General features: G+C 38.8%; 1 long non-coding RNA gene across 5 annotated transcripts in view; it reads right to left on the reverse strand.

Moving 5' to 3' along the window:
- The window catches only part of LOC141582264 (uncharacterized), a 432,453-nt gene that overhangs the window by 258,097 nt on the left and 159,091 nt on the right, over positions 1–15,265 (reverse strand). For all 5 annotated transcript variants that reach the window (XR_012515085.1, XR_012515083.1, XR_012515086.1 and 2 more), the window contains one exon: positions 7,336–7,431. This is a non-coding gene — a long non-coding RNA (uncharacterized LOC141582264). The remainder of the gene's footprint in view (positions 1–7,335; positions 7,432–15,265) is intronic.

The following is a 15,265-nucleotide window of genomic DNA, read 5'->3' on the forward strand; positions in this document are numbered from 1 at the left end:
GGTTGCAGTGAGCCAAGGTTGCACCACTGCACTCCAGCCTGGTGCCTGGTGACACGAGTGAAAAGAAAAAGAAAAAAAAAAAAGAAAAAGAAAAAAAAAATAACAGTTAGAAGGAGTGAATAAGATCTAGTATTTGGTAGCATGATAGGGTGACTATAATCAACAATAATTTATTGTGTATTTTAAAATAAGAGTAGAATTGAAATGTTCTGAACACAAAGAAATAATAAATGCTTGAGGTGATGGATACCCCAATTACACTGATTTGAGCATTATACATTATATGCCTGTATCAAAGCATCACAGGTACTCCATCAATACATTAACCTATTATGTACCTATAATAATTAAAAATATTTTAAAGGCAAAAAAAAGTCTTAGCTAACTAGTAATATAAAGGAATTTTCTCAACCTAATAAAGAACATCACATAAAACCTATAGCTTATAGCACACTTAATGATGAAACATTAAATGCTGTCTTCTAATATTAGGAATAAGGAGATAATGCACACTCTACCTACTTGTATTTAACAGTGTATACTACAGTCACTAGTCAGAAAAATAATGGAAGAAAAAAATGCATCTCAATTGAAAAGGATAAAGTAAAACTAGTAAATCACTGAAGACATAACCATTTATGTAAAAAAATCTAATGAAATATTCAGAAAAGCTACTTGAAATATTATGTACATTTAGGAAAATTACAAGATCAATGTGCAAAACTCTAAGTCTTTCTGTATACTAACAATAAGCAATCAGAATTTAAAAGATTGTTTACAAAAACATGAAAATTTTTAAAATACTTAGGAATAAATCTATCAAAATATGTACAAGATATATTCACTGAAATCTTCAGTCTTGCAGAAAGAAATTAAAGAAAATCTAAATAATTGAAGAGATATAACTTATGTGGGGGGGAAATAGGGGAGGGACAGCAGGGGGTGGGGAGGTGGGGAGAGATAGCATGGGGAGAAATGCCAGATATAGGTGAAGGGGAGGAAGGCAGCAAATCACGCTGCCATGTGTGTACCCACAATCTTGCATGTTCTTTACATGTACTCCAAAACCTAAAATGCAATTGAAAAAAAAAAAAAAACTTGTTTATTGATTAGAAAGCTCAATATTATACAAATGTCATTCGGTTCTTTCAATATTGATGCATAACTCAGTACAGTCTCAATCAAAATTCTAGCAGGTTTTTGTGGAAATGAGTAAGTTGATTCTGAAATGCATCCAGAAATGCAAAGGACCTAGACTATTTCCAATATCCATGAACAAAAGAATAAAGTTGGATGACTCACACAATCTTACTTCAATGCTTATTATAAAGTCACATTAATCAAAACAAGGTAGTACTGGTATAAATACAGACACATGAATGTAATAGACTAGAAAATCCAGAAATAGACCAATCCTTATGATCAATTGACTTTTTCTATAAAGTTGCAAATATAATTCAGTGTAGAACAGATAGCATTTTCAACAAATGAGGTTCCAACAATTGGATATCCACAAGTAAAAAGCAACCTTCAACCTTTATTTTGTGACATGATCAAAAATTAATTCAAGATGGATCATATGCCTAAAGATACTACTGAAAATTACAAGACTTCTAGAAGACAACATAGAAAACAAAATTGTGTGACCTTGGGTTACACAAAGACTTCTTAGATATAATACAAAAAGCACAAACCAAAAAAGAAAAATTAATCAATTTGACTTCATACAAAATTAAAACTTTTGCTCTGAAATACAATGTTAAGAAAATTAAGATAATCCCAACTGGAGGAATAGTTTCAAAGCATATACCTATCTAATAAATAACTAGTACACAATACATAAAGAAATACATAAAAAAAAACTAGTACAAAAATACATAAGGAAATTTAAAATGTAGTAAGAAAAGAAAAAACACGTAAAATAATAGAGAAAAGATTTGAGCAGACACTTGACCAATGATGGCATATAGAAGGTGAATAAGTTCACAAAAAGAAAAGATGCTCAACATGATTAGTGATTAGAAATATGCAACAGTCTGATCTTTAACAAACCCGACAAAAACAAGCAATGGGGAAAGGATTTCCTGTTTAATAAATGATGTTGGGAAAACTGGCTAGTTATGTGCAGAAAGCAGAAACTGGACCCTTTCCTGACACCTTACACTAAAATTAACTCCAGATGGATTAAAGACTTAAACATCAGACCTAACACCATAAAAACCCTAGAAGAAAACCCATGCAAAACCATTCAGGACATAGGCATAGGCAAGGACTTCATGACTAAAATACCAAAAGCATTGGCAACAAAAGCCAAAATAGACAAATGGGATCTAATTAAACTCCAGAGTTCCTGCACAGCAAAAGAAACCATCATAGAGTGAACTGGCAACCAATAGAACGGGAAAAAATTTTTGCAATCTACCCATCTGACAAAGGGCTAAAATCCAGAAACTACAAAGAACTACAACAGATTTACAAGGAAAAAACAAACCCATTCAAAAGTCGGTGAAGGATATGAACAGACACTTTTCAAAAGAAGACATATGCAGCCAACAAACCTGAAAAAGTGCTTATCATCACCGATTATTAGAGAAATGCAAATCAAAACCACACTGAGATACCATCTCACACCAGTTGGAATGGCAATCATCAAAAAAATCTGTAGACAAGACATGCTGGAGAGGACGTGGAGAAATAGGAACACTTTTACACTGTTGGTGGGACTGTCAATTAGTTCAACCATGTGGAAGACAGTGTGGCGATTCCTCAAGGATCTAGAAATAGAAATTCGATTTGACCCAACAATCCCATTACTGGGTATATACCCAAAGGATTATAAATCATTCTATTATAAAGACATATGCACACGTATGTTCACTGTGGCACTGTTTATAATAGCAAAGACCTGGAACCAACCCAAATGCCCATCGGTGACAGACTGGAGAAGGAAAATGTGGCACATATACACTATGGAATACTATGTAGCCATAAAAAACGATGAGTTTGTGTCCTTTGTAGGGACATGGATGAATCTGGAAACCATCATTCTCAGCAAACCGACACTAGAACAGAAAATCAAACACCACATGTACTCACTCATAGGCAGGTGTTGAACAATGAGAACACATGGACACAGAGAGGGGAGCATCACACACTGGGGTCTGTTGGGGGGAATAGGGGAGGGACAGCGGGGGGAGGTGGGTAGGTTGGGGAGGGATAGCATGGGGAGAAATGCCAGATATAGGTGACGGGGGTGGGGGGATGGAGGCAGCAAACCACCTTGCCATGTAAGTACCTATGCAACAACCCTGCATGATCTGCACATGTACCCCAGAACCTAAAGTACAATTAAAAAAGAAGAAGAAACATGGAAATAAAATCCACCTTAGGATATCATCTTAAACCTATCAGAATGGCCAAAGTTAAAAGCACTGACCATACTATGTGTTTGCAAAGATGTAGATGTTCTCTCCAACAACATACACTGGAGTCTAAACTGTGATCATCACAGGAATTCCAAGTCTCAGGGGACCATGTGCAAGATGCGTAGGTTTGTTAACATAGGTATACAGGCGTCATGGTGGTTTGCTGCACGTATCAACCCACCACCCGGGTATTAAGCCCAGCATGCCTTGGTTCTCTTCCCTAATGCTCTCCACTCCCCACCACTCTCCCCCTCAGCAGGTCCCAGTGTGTGTTGCAAGACTTTCCCTTAGCTCAGCTAAAGACGGGGTCCTTATCACACAGCCATGAAAATTTAGGCTCACAGACTATTTGAAGGGTGAGCAGGGCAGAGTTTATTGCACATAAAAGGAAAAAGGGGGGAAAGGGGCTCAGCAGAGTGAGCGTCCTGCTAGCACAGGCTTCCTGCCTCACAGTTTTAATTCCATTTTCCACCCAGGAAGAGGAGGGGCCAGGCTCCTCCCCTGCAAATGACGTCAACTTCCGTGGCTCCAGCCCAGTGTGCACTCCTCCCAGAGCTCAGAACAGTAGGGGAGAACCCTTCCCATCTGGCTGTCGCACCTGTGTCCAGGTATTCTCATTGTTCAGCTCCCACTTACAAGTGAGAACATGAATCCCTAGATATTTGCAAAGTTCTCTGAGCTTTGTTAAAAGCTGTGCTGTGAAGGTAAAGTTTTTTTTAAAAAAGATGTACATCTCAGAAAAATTAACCCAAATGACCTAATGGCCATCAGCACCTAACATTGGATAGTCTACTAAATTAATAAATCTTCTTTAAGTGTACTTCACCCAAGAGAAAATGCTAAATACCTTTTCATCTTTTAATAGGAGATAAATAAGAAAAGCCATGTGAACTAGAGTTTTCTCTTCATCCAACCTTCAATATTTTCCCTCAATTGTTCATTGATTGTCCCTGTTGCTTTAAATCTGTCCTTCTGGGGAAGACTAAGGTACGAAGCTTCGTGAAGTTATGTCAGGACAGTATAAGTCTGTGCAGTAGGCAAAAGAAGCGTTACTTTTCTCATTTTGTTGATATTTGTGTATAGTAGTGTGGCTTACATTTTCATCTCTCTCAAAAGCATATGAGAAGTGAATTTGGCAGGGCATACCCTCTCCCCTTGGTGAACCTTTGTTTTCCATCTGTGTTATAAAGCGGTTGGACTCAGCGTTCTTTCCAGCTGTAGCGCGGGGTGCTTCTCTATTTATTAATCACACTACGTGTGTCTTAAGTTATACTTAATTTTTTTTTTTCTGAAGGTAGCCATCTACAGAGAGGAAAACAGGTCACCAAAAAGGGTGCAAACATTTCTCTTGAATATATAATAGACTTTCGTCTGTGTAAAATAGTTTATAAGTGGCTTGGCCAAAATACAGGGAGGAGAAAACAGCAGGGTTGACCTGAACGATCTCTGCAAATTCACTCTGGCTCACTAATGTTCTGTGTCTGCACATAATAAGTGTTTAATAAATGTTTGTCAGATAAATAAAGTCCATGTGCACTTCATGCCTCTCTGGCTCTCAGAGCACTTTCTCATGCATTATTTCGTCTGACCCCACAATATCCTTACAAAGTGGCTACCGCAGGCATTCTTAACCCCGTTTTCCAGATTCAAGAAACTGAGCCTCAGAGCATTTGAGTGATTATGCCCAGGTCACAAGGCTAGTAAGCGGCAGAGCCAGGTCTCAAATGGACAGCTTTTAACTTTATATTCTGTGTACTTTCCATGGCATTATGCAAGCCTCGTAATTCTAAGATACAGTCCTAAAATAACACAAAAGACTCAGCCAGCCTCCTTCTTTATTCCCTTGACCTCATTAAAGCTTTAAATGGAACTTGTCCTCACAAACTTAGGGTGCAACATCAAATCCGTCTGAGCTTCTAGGGCACGTAGCAACAGCTTGCTTTAATCTAATAATTGGCTGAAGTAGGACCTCAGAAAGGACATAAAAAAAGCAAATTGCTATTTTTCAAAACCAAGCCATTCCCTGCCTAAAAGGTTCACAGCTTTTTTCTTTTCCAAGAAAATATTTATCCCTCTGAAGGATTTCTTCCCGTTAACAGTATTTTTACAGCCTTTGTGATACTTTTACAGCATTTTAGATGCAATCTAAATACTATATATTTCAAGAATGGAACCATTACATTAAGAACGCTGCATATGTTTAAAAGTGTCTTTTATGAGGTTTATTAAAAGAAGCCATAAATTTCTGAGAAAGGTTTAAGCCATATTACATTGATCTTACTTCTCATTTAAACAAAATGTAAACTTTAAGTAAAACCTTGATGTGGAATGTAAACTCGCTCATATACCCTGAGCTTACTCGTTCACATGTGCCACCTTGAAAATATTAAATCATCTATGAAGCACTCCATTTCTTTGAGTGCTTTCCAATCACAACAAATAGCTTTCCGGTGATTGCTTGTACCTGTTGAATTTCTTGAATTCATTCACAGTGAAGAATGGGTGGTGCTGGCTGGATACAGAGCAGGGTTTTCAAATCATTCTGGGCTCTGCACACCTAAGGCAACTTGCAGCCCAGCTTAACTCCTGAAGTGCCCTCTCCGAAAATAAATTCATACAACAAAGGGAGGTGTTTTTATCCCCATTTTATAGATGGAAACACTAAGACACAAATGTGTGTTCAGCGATTTTCCAAAGTCACACAATTAATAAGAAAGAATCAGGGTGTGAACCCAGACAGTCTGGTTCCAGATGGCTGAAGCCCAAGCTTTGCTCCAGAGTCTGATTCTATCCTGCCTTCTTTATAGGATTAAGAGGATTAGATGAGGTAATACATAGAAAGCATTTAGCACAGTGCTTGACAGATAGCACTCAACAAGATTAGCAATTATTATAACATCATCATTACTATTAGCTAGAGCATGTTAAGGCTCATTGTTTTTACCAGAGCCATCCTTCAGAAGGACCACAGCAAACTGCTATATACCCAAAATTACCCTCTGTCATATTGTGATATAATAAGAAAAATATATTTGATTTTCGTCTGCAGTTTCTTGCGCAGAGCTCCTAAAACGCTCAAAATTTCTAGGTGATAGAGGTAGGAGGAGCATCTTTTGTTATTCATAACAAGCTTCTTTCAACCAGACCTGAGTTTATGTTAACGAGATAACTGATGGCTGGAAGCCTCTAGATAGTTTCAGGATGAGAGCTGGTTGCCAGAGGAATCAGCAGTTTGACTAGAGGGTTGAAACTTTCGGCCCCTACCCCTAACCTCCAGTGAAGGGGAGAAGGGCTGAAGATTGAGTTCATCACCGATGGCCAATAATTTACTCAGTCATTCCTATACAATAGAACCTTCATAAAAACCCTTAACAATGGGGTTTAGAGGGGTTCTGGCTTGGAGGGATAGCACACCCCAAACTCCACAGGGACAGAAGCCCCTTGCTCCAGACTCTTCCTGACCTCATCCCTATGGACCTCTTCACCTGGATGTTTGTTTGTATTTTTTATAATTAACTGGTAGATGTAAGTAAAGTGTTTCCCTGAGTTTTGAGAGTCATTTATATTAATTTATTGAAACTGAGAAGGTGATTTTGGGGATTCATAATTTGTAGCTGAGACTTACAAAATCATGGCCACCTGGGGAACCTCTACTTATGATTGGCTTCTGAAGTGGGGGTCGGTCTTGTGGGTTTGAACCCTTAACCTGTGGAGTTCGGACTAACTTCAAGCAGTTAGTGTCAGAACTGAATTAAATGGTAACACTTCCATCTAGAACATTCTCTCATTTCTCCACATGGCAAACTCCTATTAATCCTTCAATACAAAGGTTGCATGCCATCCTTTCAATTTCCTCTTTACAAACTTTGTTGACATTTATTAAATATTTAAAAGGTTGCATTTTACTTACATGTTTACATGTCTGTCTCTCCCACTGAAGTCCAGACTGTAAAATGCTTGAAGAAATGGGCCACGTATCTCTGTGTCCTTTCACCTCACGCAAAGCCTGGAACAAAGAAGATTTTACTTAAAAGCCTGGCAAGTAAATGAGTGCATGATTACCGCTGTGATCTTAGCCTGCTCATTTTACCTGAAAGGCTGATCATTTCAGAATCAAGTACCAGGAAACAAAAAAACTTCACCCAATGCTGTACCTAAGCTGAGATCTACAGAAGTCATGGACCAAAATCAGAACTACTGAACTTTCACCTTTCTCAGCCGATGGAAAATAAAGCTGTAGGCTCAGCCCCAGTTGTCACAAAGCTAGCCCAAGTGACGTTACCTACTGCTGCTACGCAAAGGTCCTGCTTATGCCACTGTGTCCCAATTCTCAATTTTAGTGCCTTTAGAACTTAGGCCTCTGTGGCTTTTGTCAATCATTATTCATGCGCGTTCTCAGAAATGACTTGCAAATCTTAGAAAGCAGCAGGTGCTCCCTGATAAGGCCTGAGTTGAAGGAATCAAATCCAAGGTTTCTAGAAAGCAGGGAGAAAATGGCTTCCACCAGAGAGCCAATATGGAGAAAATTTAAATCTTCCAAGTGGGTCTGGAGATTTAGAAGAGCTTTTTATAAACAGGTGATCATCGCCCTTCGCTCATTTATTTCACAACCTACCCTCTGCTATATTTTGTATTTGGCAAAGAAAGTCATTTATGTATCAGTTGTCTCAAGGAATGGTTAATGTGGTCAACCTGAACTCAGATATTATCTCACCTAACTAGCTATGTAGTAGTGACATCTACTGGGGAACATTGTCACTTCAGAGTTTTTATTTGTGTACTGTACTAAGAAACTTCAAAATGTTAACTCACTTAATCTTTGAAACAATGCTATGAGGTAGTTAATATTATAATCTGCATTTGTTGGATAAGGAAACTGAGACAGAGAAATGAAATAACTAGCCGAGTGTCATACAGCTATCACGTGGTAGAGCTGGGATGTGATTTCAGAGCAGCATGGCTCCAGAGTCTCTGTGCTTAAACATTAAGAGCTGTTGCCTCTTCTATCATTCATCACCTGCACACTTGAACGTGCCCATTAAATAGCATTTTGCCTTTTGCTTTGAAGCTATGTGTTTGTATTTACAATTTCCCAATAAACACTGTTCCTCTCAGGGCAGGGTCTGTGTTTCATTTTTGTATTTGCAATGTCAGCATTAGCACAGTTCCTAACACATAATAGATGTTTAATAAATATGTTAAATAAGTGTTGCATAAATGAATGAATGAGCAGAAGACTATCTTCGTATTTGAGGGCAGGCCCAGAGTAGGGAGAGAGAGAACGTTTAGCAAGGCATGGCTGCTCTCTTTGGAGTCATCATATTTCTCAATATGGTTTTCAGAAATGCACATGAGTGAGAGCTGGGGCATCTATAATTCAAGTCTGCTAATTCTTGAGTTCATCAAAGGTACCTCATAGCTTTCAGAATTAAGTCCACATTTCCTAGCTTGAAATAGAAGACCGTTCGGGATCTGGCTCCTAACTCTCTCTCCAGCTTCTGGGGTTACCACCATACCCTGCATCCTGTCCAGTGATCTCATGCTATTTGTGAGTCCCTGTGCAAACCATGCCCTCACACCTGCACGTTTTGACATTATCTTTAACTAGAACCTCCTTTTCACCTCACCAGGCCCTTTCTTACTTTGCCCTGAGCAACCCATATTTACTTTCAAACTTCAGGTACCATCTCCTCCAAGAAGCGTTTCCAGAGGTGACAGGGCTGCGACCCTCTTCTGTGGCACAATAGCATCATGGGAAGTGCTGCAAGGTGCAGCTGAATGGCCTGGGACTGAATCCCAGCCTGACCACTTGCTAGATGTGTGACCTTAGGTGAGTCGCTTAGTCATCCTGTACGTTTCCTCCCATTTTAAAATGGAGTATTGAAAAACGGCATCTACTTCATAGTGTTGTAAGCACTGAATGAGCGGAGAAATGTACTGTGTTTAGAACAGTGTATAGCAAGGGGAATTGAAGTATGTGCTGATTATCCCCATTCTTTTCTACTCATCTTTCTTTTCCTACCAGTCAGTACGTTCCATAACCAGAGGCCGTATCTTCAGTGTCTTTATGTCCATAGGGCCTAGCAAAGTACCCGTTAGGAAACAATGAATGCCCGGGAGGGAGAGGGAAGAGAACAATGTAGAAATAAACGAACTTGCTTTTTACCTGTGGTTACAATGCCCTGCAAACAGAATTAGACCGCATACAAGCTCTGAGCAAGCAATGGAGCAAAGATGGAGCAAAGATGTACACTTCATTGGGCTGTGCCTCATTCTTCCCTCTGCTTTGGTCTGTGCCAGTTCTCCGGTTGCTTCATCCTCTCAACTCCTTTTCCTGCTCTCCAGACTCATCCCCCACCAAGACATCTTTTGAAAGCTACAACCACTTCCACACATGGAAAACATATTGAAGCCATTCTGGATGGTCCTTATGAAGAGACATAAACCAAAGCGATATGGTCTTTCTGGGGCCAGATCTCATCAGATGGGTAGGGAAAAATCTCTGTGGGTACAATGCTAACGGTTCCAAAACGCAGTTGGCTCCAGAATGCTTCCCCTGCCTCTCTCCCTCCGTAGCTGAACATTTCCAGCACTAGACTCACTCCTCGGTGTAAGTCATTGTATTTCTAGAAATACTCCATTCCAAATACAAAGATGCTACTCAAGAAGGCTAATCTCATTTATACACATGAAAGGATTTCTTGTTCCCATGGAGAGCGGAGACCTAGAGACTTTTAGGTAATGAGCTGGTTCAAGTTGCAGAGAAAAATAAGGGTTGCCATTTATCAAGTACTTTCTATGTGCTATTAGGCTTCATGAAAATGTCTTTTAAACATTTGACTTTAAAGTGCTGTGTTAAGAAGGTGGGGCTGGGTGATTGACTCTAACTGGTGGCCCTTTGTTGACAGGAGGAGGAGAGCTTCTGAGGAGAGAGGGCAGTTCAAAGAGGGGAGAGGTGTGGACAGTGGGTCAAATACCTCCAAAGGTGAGCCCATACTAGACAGTTTTAGGAGAAGCTGCTGGTGGGAGGAGGCAATGACATGGCTACTTGGGGGGGTCATGCCTATCCCTCACTATATGGCCTCAAATTAACATGTATTTTATTACCCTCTTTCTCTTTCTTTTCCTCTCTTTTTCATCAGAACCCATTCCCAAAGAGAACCAAGTAAATAAACTCTTCTCTAAGACCATGAGCTGCCCATTCACTCATCTGCTTAGGAGGTGTGGATTGTATACCTACCGCCTGCCATACAGAGAGGAAGGCACTGGGATAAAGAACTTATGGTAACGTACACTCCTTGCCCCTACCCCCGCCACTGTAACTGATCTTATTTTGTAACTTGCCACTGCCCACCTCAACCCTATAAAACCAACTCCTATCCCACTGCCCTTTGCTAACGCCGTTTTCGGCCTTAGCCCACCTGTACCCAGGTGAATAAACAGCCATGTTGCTCACACAAAATCTGCTTGCGGGGGGTCTCTTCATGCAAAGCGCGTGTTTTTAGCATTCACAGTCTCACCAACTCCCACATAAAGGCTCTGGACTTTCAAGTGCTTTAAAGACTCTCCTGGATTTCCCTGTCATTCTTGCTACAAATTTAAGATTGAGAAAGGGAAGAGAGAAGGTAATGATGTCAAGGGGAAGTGCAGTGCTCAAGATTTTTTTTTCTTTATGACCATCTTGTTGGAAATGACTAGTTTTTTAATTGTCCATTAACTATTTGTAATTGGTTATGGATTCATTAAAGGCAAGCAGCTCAAATATTTGAATGCATAAATATTCCTTCAAGATATAAAATGCTATTGTGAACGTCAATATATCCACCGATGTGGTGATTCTTCTGCACATTGTGTGAGACACATGACTTAAGCACAGGGTTTCCCATTGCCACATCTCTAGCCTGTTCTTGACTTTGGAGAAACGCTGGCACTTCGATTTAATTCAGTCTTCGTAGTTTTACTTTAATCAACTCAATAGAGTTGATAATAACTCTATTATCTTATTGCATGAAAAAAATTATACTTTTCTAACTCCCAGTCAAATCAGCATATTTGTGTGTATATCCTTTCCAAATCGTGAGGAAACCATTTTAATGTTCAGAAAACTATTTATACTTCTGGTAAAAGCAAATATTCTACAATATCTGCTAGCTGCTTTAGAAATCAATTTTGAGGAACTCTATTATAGAGACAAGTTATAAATATTAAAGCCTGATGATCATTGCCACAATAAAGAGAAGAAATGAATATAAAAGTTAAAAAACCCCTGAACAGTGATGCCTCTGGAAATATATGTCAGTATATATCACATCTTTTTTAAAAAAAAGAAAGTAGAACTTAACATGAAGAGGAAACAAAGAATCTTGGAGAATTTTATGTTAGGACATAAAGAAGCCCTGAGCTACTGTATGGATTCAGGCAGAATAAAAGCAAGAGAAATCGTCTTTCTCAATGCAGTAGGAGCAAAGGAAGCTAATGAATGCGACAAGGATGAGAAAGGGAAGGAGGAGAAGAGCAGATGGTGAAGGAGGAGGAAATGGAGTAGGAGGATGAGGAGATGGAGAAGTGGGAGATGGAGAAGGGGAAGGAAGAAGGAAGGAGGGATGGAGGCAAGGAAGGGAGGGAGGGAACACAGTAAGTTGTCCATTACATCTGACAGCTTCAATTTATTGGCAAATTAACCCAATGAAAGTTAAGTGAAAGAGGAAACATGTTGTGAGAATACCAAGACAATTCAAAACTGAACGAAGAGATTGAAAGTTCCAGTAGCACTAGCAACTAGAGTAGGCCCGACTTTTAGGACCCCAGCTCTACAGGGAGCTACTGTCAGAGCAACCATGCTTCTCATCCTTATAATTCCCATCAAAGTTTCAGATTTGAAGTAAAGAAGATCTGATTAGCCTAGCTTGGTTCAGGATTAAAAGCTTCTGGATCAATAGCTATAGCTAATTTTCAGGGCAGGTGTTAAGAGTGGAAGACAAATGTGTATCAAAAACCAGTTAAAAAAATATCTATTTCATGCACCCTTACTATACAGCAGAAGTTTTTTTTTTTTAAAGCAATTCTCCTGCCTCAGCCTCCCAAGTAACTTGGATTTAAAGCATGTGTCACCATGCCCAGCTAATTTTATACTTTTTTAGTAGAGATGGGGTTTCATTATTCAGACTGGTCTTGAACTCCTGACCTCAGGTGATCCACCCATCTCGGCCTCCCAAAGTGCTGATTACAGGCGTGAGCCACCATGCCGGGCCCATCAGAAGCATTTTGAAGAGCTAACAGTACAATGGAGAATAAGCAGACAGAATTTCTGCCCTTCAGGGAGTCCAGGGGATCTGTGTGGGCAAGGCTGCCACGGAATTAGTCTCTATTACATTAAGTCAAGAAATAGTGTTTCTGAGACTGACTCAGGAAAATCTGCAAACCGGAAAGCTGTAGACTTATTTCTGCAGGAATTATTGAGACAATAAGTCCCCCATTGAAACCCCAAAACCATGTGGCAGCTTATGGAGGTTTCTGTTTAAAAGAGGTAGGGAGGAGAAAGAGAGAGACAGAGAAACAGAGAGAGAGATGGAGAAAATGGTTGCGAGAAAGAGAAGCCTCATCAAGTTAAGGGAAGATTAACTTTATATTTAACAATGTTAGACACCAATTAGGATTAATAGAAAAACTTCAAAATTGTACTCACATTTGTGAAAATTACATAGCATAGTACCTGGTATAATAGAGGCATAAATATTAACTAAACCTGAATTTATGCTATTGATAGAAAGACACAAAATATAGGCATAGTAGCAGATATACAGGCTTTACATATGGGCAGTTTGAACTCTGGTATATTATTGCTACATGACCCTGGACAAAGAGGGTCTTTAAACTGAGGACATTAAGGCATATTGATAGAGTTTCATGAAGATTAAAATAATGCATGTAAAATCATATAGTAAGTGCTCAGTAAATATTAATTCCTTCTCTTTATCTTCTTATTAAGTGCATGGTTGTAACATTCAGCATTTGATTTTACTAGAAAGTTTGTGTTTTAAAACAAAGTATTAAAAAGTTATTATCATAAATGTAAAGTGCTAGACAGAAAGTCCAGGTCTTTGATAAACTGTTTCTTGCAGTTCAATGAGACTGTTCATTAAAGGCTGCTGCTATCACCACCTGGTGGCAGCATACTGTATAATTTTTTTACATTTCAAAATGACATAATCATACATATTTACAGGGTAAAGTGTAATATTTTGATACCTGTGTACAATACATCATAATCAAATTAGGGCAATTGGAATATTTATCACCTCAAGTATTCATCATTTCTTTGTGTTGGGAACGTTCAAAATCCTCTCTTCTACTTATTTAAAAATACAGAATAAATAATTATTGACCATAGTCATCCTTCAGTGCTATAGAACACTAGAACTTATTCCTCACATCTAGGTATAATCATGTGTTCCTTAACCAACTTCTTTTCCTATCTCCTCTTCTTTTCAGCCTCCTTAGACTCTAGTTATCATTATTCTACTCTCTACTTCTATGAGGTCTTACTTATCTCCACATGTGAGTGAGAACACATGGCATTTATCTTTCTGTACCAGCCTTATGTCACTTAACATAATATCCTCTAGATTCATCCATGTGGCTACAAATGAGAGGATTTCATTCTTTTCTATAGCTGAATAGTATTCCATTGTGTACATATCTCATGTTTTCTTTATGCATTCATCTGTTGGTGGACACTTAGGTTGATTCCCTATCTTGGCTATTATGAATAGTGTTTCAGTAAACATGGGAGTGCATACATGTCTTTGACACACTGATCTTCTTTCCTGTGAATATATGACCAGGAGTGGGATTGCTGGGTCACATGGCAGTTTCAGTTTTACTTTTTAAGGAACCTCCATACTGTTGTCCATAATGGTTGTACTAATTTACATTCCCACAAACAGTATATAGGAGTTTCCTTTTCCCCTCCACATCCTTGCCAGCTTTGATATTTTTTGTCCTTTTGATAATAACCATTCCAGCTGGGGTGAGATGGTATCTCACCATGGTTTTGATTTGCGTTTCCCTGATAATTTGCAATATTGAGCATTTTTTCCACGTATTTCTTGACCATTTGTATGCCTGCTTTTGAGAAATGTCTTTTCACATCATTTGCCCATTTTTAATTGCTCTCTCTCTCTCTCTCTCTCTCTCTCTCTCTCTCTCTCTGTGTGTGTGTGTGGGGGGGGGCTGTTGAGTTGTTTGAATATTCTGAGTATTGTTCCCTTGTTGGATAAATACTTTGAAAATATTTTCTCCCACTCGGCAGGTTGTTCTTTACTCTGTCAATGTTTCCTTTGCTATGCACAAGCTTTTTAATTTGATGTAATCTCATTTGTCTATTTTGGCTTTTGCTGTCTTTGTTAAGATCTTTTCCCTAAAAATATCTGCCTAGACCAATGTCCTGAAGCATTTCTTCTATGTTTTCTTCTAGTAGTTTCATAGTTCGAGACCTTATTTTTTAGGTCTTTAATACATTTGAATTGATTTTTGTACATGGCAATAGAGGCCTAGTTTCATTCTTCTGCATATGAATATTTGTTTTTTCCAGGACTGTTCATTAAACAGACTGTTCTTTCCTTAGTGTATGTTCTCAGTATCTTTGTTGAAAATCAAGTGTCTGTAAGTATGTGGATTTATTTCTGGGTCCTCTTTCTGTTCCATTGGTCTATGTGTCTATTTTTATATCAGTACTATGCTGTTTTGGTTATTACAGGTTTATAGTATATTTTGAAGTCAGGCAGTGTGATGCCTACTTTATTCTTTTAACTCAGGATTGCTTTGGCAAATTGTCCCTG

This window comes from Saimiri boliviensis, chromosome 19 (genome assembly GCF_048565385.1).
Source record: "Saimiri boliviensis isolate mSaiBol1 chromosome 19, mSaiBol1.pri, whole genome shotgun sequence".
Lineage (NCBI taxonomy): Eukaryota > Metazoa > Chordata > Mammalia > Primates > Cebidae > Saimiri > Saimiri boliviensis.